Genomic DNA, 8,284 nt, shown 5'->3' on the forward strand with positions numbered 1-8,284 from the left:
GGTGCTTGATTACATAAACCGACAGTTAGTGAGTAATAATAAAATAAACAGCGTAAAATAACTGCTTCTTCTAATACTCGGGAATAATTAACATCTAATAAAAATAAACTCAATCAATAAGTCAACTATTTACCCAAGCCATATGGCATGCTGGAAATTCCACAGTCAACTTCCTCGACACTATAATCCTTCCATCCATTTTCTGAGCCGCTTCTCCTCACACGGGTCGCGGGCGTGCTGGAGCCTATCCCAGCTATCATCGGGCAGGAGGCGGGGTACACCCTCAACTGGTTGCCAGCCAATCGCAGGGCACAAACAAACAAACAAAGAAAAACCACGCAGGCACGGGGAGAACATGCAAACTCCACACAGGCGGGGCCGGGGATTGAACCCGGGTCCTCAGAACTGTGAGGCTGACGCTCTAACCAGTCGGTCACCGTGCCGCCGACACTACAATACAATACAATATTTCATTGTACTTTTCTCAAACCGCATTCGATAATAAACCAGGCCTATTTAACTAGTGGACTGTTAGAAATGTATTTGATATGCCCTACCATTTTTGCAATGATCAATAATATCATGGTGAGACAAAAATCCATATGATGACAAAGTTTGTCCAAGTGGACTTGCCGTTATTAGCTGCTCACACGTGCACAAAGGATCTAATGACTCGCACCAAAATCAAAACCTCAAAAAACACACCAAACAAGATGAGACTAGATAGCTATTCGCTACAAACCTTGAGAAACAAGACAGGCTTCAAAATGTCTTCCTTAAAGCTGAATAATGCAAAGTGGATGCTGAAAATGGATTAAGAAGTACCGTATTTTTCCACTTCACGACCATAAGGCGCAGTTAAAAGTTTACATTTTTTTCCAAAATGGACGGGCGCCTTATAATGCGGCGCGCCTTATGTGCGCACTGAGTTCCAACATCTATCTATAAATGATGTTGTGTGATGAGCGCTCTGCTCGACTTTTTTTTTTTAATTTTTTTGTTTTGTTTTGTTTTGAAAGAATTTCCTGCCGACACACTGCTTACACAGAGGAAAAGTGGACGTGGCTGAGGACAGGGGAAGGACGCTAAATCCACGCCCCCAGTAGGGATATAGCGCCGGGCTGTTTTTTTTTTTTTTTTTACCGCTTTACTGACTGGGAGCATTTCCGGGGTGTGCATTGTGCAAAACAACATCGGTTTGGCTAAGGACCCCCGGGCGGCCGCGAGAGAATTCAAGATCAACGAATCCATGGTTTGCAAGTGGAGGAAGCAGAAAAACGAGCTTCGCCAAGTCAAGAAGACGAAGTTGAGTTTTCGCGGGAAAAAGAAAAGAAAAACAAAACGCGGGAACAAGGCGAGGTGGTCCGAGTTGGAAGACCAACTCGAGCAATGGATTAATGAGCAAAGAATAACTCGGGGCTTGCCATCATTCCGGGAAGCTTGACGAACCGCTGGACATCGGTGTAAACAGGGCGTTAAAGTGAAGTTGCGAGCGGCGTGGAAGCAATGGATGACAGATGGCGAACACAGCTTTACTAAGACTAGGAGGCAGCGCCGGGCGAGTTACGCCACAATTTGTGAATGGATTTTGCGTGCTTGGACTTAACGTATCTGCTTGTACTGTTGTTCGAGCTTTCGCACGGCAACGAGACTGACTCGAACCTGGCGTGTTTGATTGAGAACTTGCCTCGCTGTTAATTTCGGATACAGAACATGAGGACTTTGATGGATTTGTGGATGAGGATTGATCAAAAAATAATGTGAGTACATTGTTAAATAGTTCAATAAAGTACAATCGAACTCAGTTTTGCTCCCACTGCCTTTTTAAAAACATTGTTTTAGCGTGCATGCATGCTACCGTATGTTTTAAGCTATCATATGTTTTATCATGCCTGCGCCCAATAATATGGTGCGCCTTATGTATGTGTTAAATACAGAAATAGACCCTGTAACTGAGACTGCGCCTTTTAATACGGTCCACCCTATGGTTGTGAAAATAGGGTATTTATTTTGTCGGCCGAATGCAACAACTACCAAACCGGTACCCTGGTGCTAAGGATATGAGACCTGTTACCGAGTTGAAAACCGTGAACAACTGCACGCTTCATTGACTGAGTTGACGACAAAACTAAGCATCATATAAATTCACAACTATTAAAAAAGTGCCTTTCTTCGCAGAGTGGAATTACAAATAATGTTGCAGGAAAGCTTCTGGAAACTTGGGGAAAGCAAAATGTATGTCTATTGCTGTGGGCAAATCAACAGATTGTTTCTATGGCCCAGCTGAAGTGTAATGCTACAATTAATTTATTTTTCTATCATTTAATTTTCTCTTTTAATCCATTCACTGCCAGCCGTCCCAGTTCGCATAGATATTGGACTTCTAATGGCGTCAATGGCAGTGAGTGAATTTGAGTGAATTGAGATTGACTGAAGTGTGTGTGGTGGTTCAGACTCAGAAGTCGATACGTATGGTAGTTCTTGTCGCATTAAACATTTATGTAGTCTTGTTTTGGTTGTGCACAGGGGTGAAATACATTTTAAATGGTTGTCGATCAAGTTCTTTAAACTGGGTATAATCACATTAAACATAACTATCCAGCATAAGAATTGTGGATATTGAAAATGCTTAGTGGTTAGTAACTGAGAAACCACTAGCCACAGTGGCTGGTGGGCAAAAAAAAGTTAATGCTAAGCTCTGGCCACATTTTGTTTACATGTACAGGTATTTTCGCTTTAGAGCAGGGGTGTCAAACTCATTTTTGCCGCGGGCCACATCGTAGTTACGGTTTCTCTCAGAGGGCCGTGAAATATAAATGTTGAATCGCCTCCTTATATTATTACACAGACAACAAATCGATGAATAACTAGTTTTGAAATAAAAAGTCAAGGGTAATTCAATGTTCAACTATTATTCAAGTTACTGTACAAAACATGGGTGCAGTATCCCAACTTAATTATTTATTACATATGACAATTAAAAAAATGTGTACAGATTTTAGCAAGAATCATGGCATTTCAAGCAAATGATTTGCTTTCGCAGGCCACATAAAATGGTGTGGCGGGCCAGATCTGGCCCCCGGGCCTTGAGTTTGACACAGACTTTAGAGGTTCAAATAAACAGAGGTTCATGCCCTGAATTTTGAAGTAACATTGAATTTACAGGTACTTACTTTTATCAATGTCTACTCTTCAATTTACAGTAAGCAAAGTTTGTGATGTTTGATTAATAAACTGAAAAACCTGGCATTAAAAACCTGACCTCAACTAGAGAAACGGATGTCATTTTTGGATTCAGCGACGCAATATTGTCCGAAATCAGTTGAAAAAAACAGACGACTTACAACAACAAAAATTCTGTTAGCCAGTGTAATCAGGTCACTGTTACAATCATGCTAGAGATACAGTACAGGAGTTCCACTTACTAAGACCAAGTGACATGACAGACTCAACGCCAACACAATTAGTAACTACAATTTTGCTCAGATTGAAGTCGTCACATTGTGTATATATATAAAGTTAGGGAAATATATATTGACAGCTCATGTGTGCCCTTGTGCATTTTTTTAAAAATTGCTTATTGCACAATGACGGAAAAGAGTAGTTTCAGTGTTCGTATTAAGTAAAAGTTGACAAATTATTAACTTGACCTCAGATCAAAAATGTATAATTATCAGTTGTAAATTGCTGCTGGGTTAATTGTTTTTTTTTATTTTAATGAGAAATCGTTTTCTTTCTGCTATGTCATTAACACTGATTGGTGCTGTGTGTATAAATAAGTGACGTGACGCTGAAACTGGTTGTGCTTTGTCTCTGTTCTACACATTGCATACATTCCATAATGTGTCAACTTAATAGAACTAAAGGAACGCAATATGCGTTCAATAAAGTAGTTTTTTTTAAAGGATTTGTTTGACTTTATTCATATTTGCTGCCACCTTACTCTGTACAAAGTTTAACATCTAAGTGTGCTAACTTTTTAATCATGATACTTTTGGAAGAATATTTCACGTGCCTATTCATTAATGTATCGTTCATTGAGCAACAGCTCTCATCTGCTCATCAATGCTGCACTCATAACGCCACCAGAGGGAGCTGTTGTTTCTCCTAAACGTCTCATGCCATCTCGCACCACACACGCACACACAAAATCCGTCCTGCTCCATGCCTGCTGCAGTGGTACCGAAATAAAGGTGGTCCAGCTGTGACCTGTGGGCCTCCTCCTGGCATCCTGATGTCGACATGTTAGGACATACCTTATGTGGCAATAACTTGTGAAGTGTATTTTTAAAAGAATTCTAGCAACATATTTACTGATATACATATTTCCATGGATGTGTGTGAAAATTGGTATTCAAAGCAGGCCCCAGATATTCTCTATGTGAGCTTTGACCAAAATTTTTAGGGCGACTGAAAATAAATACTGTCAAGTCAGTAGCTGACTTTTAATGGCATTTCCTGGAGCAGACCTGTGTCTGAGAATCTTATCAAACGTATTGCGTATTGCTCTTTTTGGATGAGCTGACTCAAAGACGCAAAGCAGAATCAAGCAACAGTTTCATACAGTTGATATAAAAAGTCTACACACCCCTGTTCAAATGCCACATTTTTGTGATATGAGTTAGGGTAAAAAATAAAATAAAAATAGACCAAGATAAGATTTTCAACGTGTGACCGACAAACTGCACAATTCAATCGGAAAAACAATAAATAAATCCAAAGGGGAAGTAGAAATAAACTATTGTGATAATGTGGTTGCACAGGTTTGCACACCCCCTTAATGACGGAATTAAATTGAATCCTTTGAACATAAAAATGCAGCCCTATGGGGGGGCACAAGCCAGTGCAAACTGTAGGGCGGTCCTAAGCCCGGATAAATGCAGAGGGTTGCCTCAGGAAGGGCATCAGGCTTAAAACTTTGCCGAAGAAATATGAGCGTTCATTACATTACCGGATCGGTTGTGGCCCGGGTTAACAACGTCCGCCACCGGCACCGTCAACCTGCACGGCGTCGGTGGAAATTCAGCTACTGTGGGTCAAAGTCGAAGAAGAAGATGTGGAAAGTAGTTTCTTCGGCAGAAAGAGAAGAGGAAAGCAGAGAGCCTAAAACTGAATGTGGGGACTTTGAATGTTGGGACTATGACAGGAAAATCTCGGGAGTTGGTTAACATGATGATTAGGAGAAAGGTTGATATATTGTGTGTCCAGGTGACCAGGTAGTAAGGCTTGAAGTTTAGGGGCAGGGTTTAAATTATTTTATCATGGTGTAGATGGGAAAATAAATGGAGTCGGGGTCATTTTAAAAGAAAAGTTGGCTAAGAATGTCTTGGAGGTGAAAAGAGTATCAGATCAAGTGATGAGACTGAAACTTGAAATTGAGGGTGTTATGTATAATGTGATTAGTGGCTTCGCCCCACAGGTAGGATGTGACCGAGAGGTGAAAAAGAAATTCTGGAAGGAGCTAGACGAAGTAGTTCTGAGCATCCCAGACAGAGAGAGAGTCGTGATTGTTGCAGATTGTAATGGACATGTTGGTGAAGGAAAAAGGGGTGATGAAGAAGTGATGGGTAAGTACGGCATCCAGGAAAGGAACTTGGAGGGACAGATGGTGGTAGACTTTGCAAAAAGGATGCAAATGGCTGTAGTGAACACTTTTTTCCAGAAGAGGCACGAACATAGGGTGACCTACAAGAGCGAAGAGAGAAGCACGCAGGTGGATTACATCTTGTGCAGACAATGTAATCTGAAGGAGGTTACTGACTGTAAGGTTGTGGTAGGGGAGAGTGTGGCCAGACAGCATAGGATGGTGTTGTGTAAAATGACTCTGGTGGTGGGGAGGAAGATTAGGAAGACAAAGGCAGAGCAGAGAACCATATGGTGGATGCTGAGACAGGACGAGTGTTGTGCAACTTTTCTGGAAGAGGTGAGACAGGCTCTTGGTGGACATGAGGAGCTTCCAGAAGACTGGACCACTGCAGCCAAGGTGAGAGGCAGGCAGGAGAGTACTTGGTGTATCTTCTGGCAGGAAATGAGAGAAGGAGACCTCACAGTACAGGAAATCATACAAGGAAAAGGGTTAGCTAAGAAGAAGTGGGACACTGAGAGGACCGAGGAGAGGCGAAAGGAATACATTGAGATGCGACATAGGGCAAAGGTAGAGGTGGCAAAGGCCAAACAGAAGGAATATGATGACATGTATGCCAGGTTGGACACTAAAGAAGGAGAAAAAGATCTATACAGGTTGGCCAGACAGAGGGATAGAGATGGGCAGGATGTGCAGCAGGTTAGGGTGATTAAGGATAGAGATGGAAATATGTTGACTTGTGCCAGTATGTGCTAGATAGATTGAAAGAGTACTTCGAGGAGTTGGTGAATGAGGAAAATGAGAGAGAAGGGAGAGTAGAAGAGGTAAGTGTGGTGGACCAGGAAGTGGCAATGATTAGTAAGGGGGGAGTTAGAAAGGCATTAAAGCAGATGAAAAATGGAAAGGCAGTTGGTCCTGATGACATTCCTGTGGAGGTATGGAAGCATCTCGGAGAGGTGGCTGTGGAGTTTTTGACCAGCTTGTTCAATAGAATTCTAGTGCGTGAGAAGATGCCTGAGGAATGGAGGAAAAGTGTGCTGGTGCCCATTTTTAAGAACAAAGGTGATGTGCAGAGCTGTGGGAACTACAGAGGAATAAAGTTGATGAGCCACAGAATGAAGATAAGGGAAAGAGTAGTGGAGGCTAGACTCAGGACAGAAGTGAGTATTTGTGAGCAACAGTATGAAAAAATAAGAATATCTAAGTTCAACATTGTAGGCTCCCTGTGTCCCAATCTTGTCAGCAAATTAATGCGAAACACCTGCAAAGGTTCTCCTCAGGCTGTTTCTTGGGTCTCAGTCTGGCTTAGTAGGCTTCCGAATCATGGGGAAGACTGCTGACTTGACGGTTGTGCAAAAAACAATCATTGACACCCTCCATAAGGAGAAAAGTTCTGAAAAAGAAATTGCAAAAGATGCTGGATGCTCACAGAGCGCTGTATCAAAGTACACTAACGGTGTTAAGGGAAAGGCGATGACCGCTGCCTTGAGAGTATTGTCAAGCAACGGCGATTCAGAATCCTGGGGGAGCTTCATAAGGAGTGGATGAGGCTGGTGTCAGTGCATCAAGAACCGCCACATTCAGACGTCTGCATGAGATGGGCTACAGCTGTAGAATTTCATGTGTCAAGTCACTCCTGAACCAAAAACATCAAAAGCGTCTGTGCGAGGCTAAGGAGAAAAAGTACTTTTCTGTTGCCCAGTGGGCCCAAGTACTCTTTTCAGATGAAAGTAAATTTTGTATTTCATTTGGAAATCAAGGTCCCAGAGTCTGGGGTTGGGACTGGCTCCCTGCGGCCTCGACCGGGCGGGCCGGTTGTCAGGGCGCCTCGGTGGGGTTGGCACGCCGCCCTGGTCCCTCGGTCTAGGACGCGTCCCGCCCGCTGGGCTGCTCTCGGGTGGACCCCTGGGCCTGATCCCGCCTCTCGATTGATTGACTGGGTTCCTTAGCCTCCGCGGTGCAGGCACAGCAATTACGGGACACTTCTGCCAGTCATTGTGCATGCAAAACGGTGCCAGTTTACTTGCACGTGTCCGCAGGCACACACCCCGGCGACTTTTTCGCTAGGTGTGGGGCCACTCTCTTATTGCGACAAATAACTCATGGATTGGGTATCCCCTCACTCACACTCTCGTCCAATAGACTTTTATAATTTACAAAGTCACTCCCATCCCACATCAGTTCTACAGCCGGGTTCATGACCCTTGTCCTGTTCTTCCCTCACAGGGTGTAGCACTACTGCCCCATACAACACTCATATCTAATGTTTGATTGTTCTAGATATGTAATGATTTACTTTTCTCATCTTGTTTACAATTAGTGCTTTGTCTTTTGTCTTCGTCTCTCACTACCCTCAAGAAAGATAACACCACAGCGGCATCATAAAAACTCCACTGTGACACATTCAAACTGTTCCGGCATAAAAGGGAAAAAGGTCCGCCATTCTGCTTGACCTAACAACAGGACAGGAAAAAAAATATATATGTTGGCGCCTTTGTTCAAGTGAAAGGAACTCTAAAGGATTCAGCATACCAAGGGCTTTTAGACAATTCATTGCTCCCAACTTTGTGGAAACAGTTTGGGAACGGTCCCTTCCTCTTCCATCATAACTGTGCACCAATGCACAAAGCAAGGACAATAAAGACATGAATGAGAGTTTGGTGTAGACAAAATTGACTGGCCTGGATAGAGTCCTGACAC

Source organism: Phycodurus eques, chromosome 1, assembly GCF_024500275.1.
Source record: "Phycodurus eques isolate BA_2022a chromosome 1, UOR_Pequ_1.1, whole genome shotgun sequence".
Classification (NCBI taxonomy): Eukaryota; Metazoa; Chordata; class Actinopteri; order Syngnathiformes; family Syngnathidae; genus Phycodurus; species Phycodurus eques.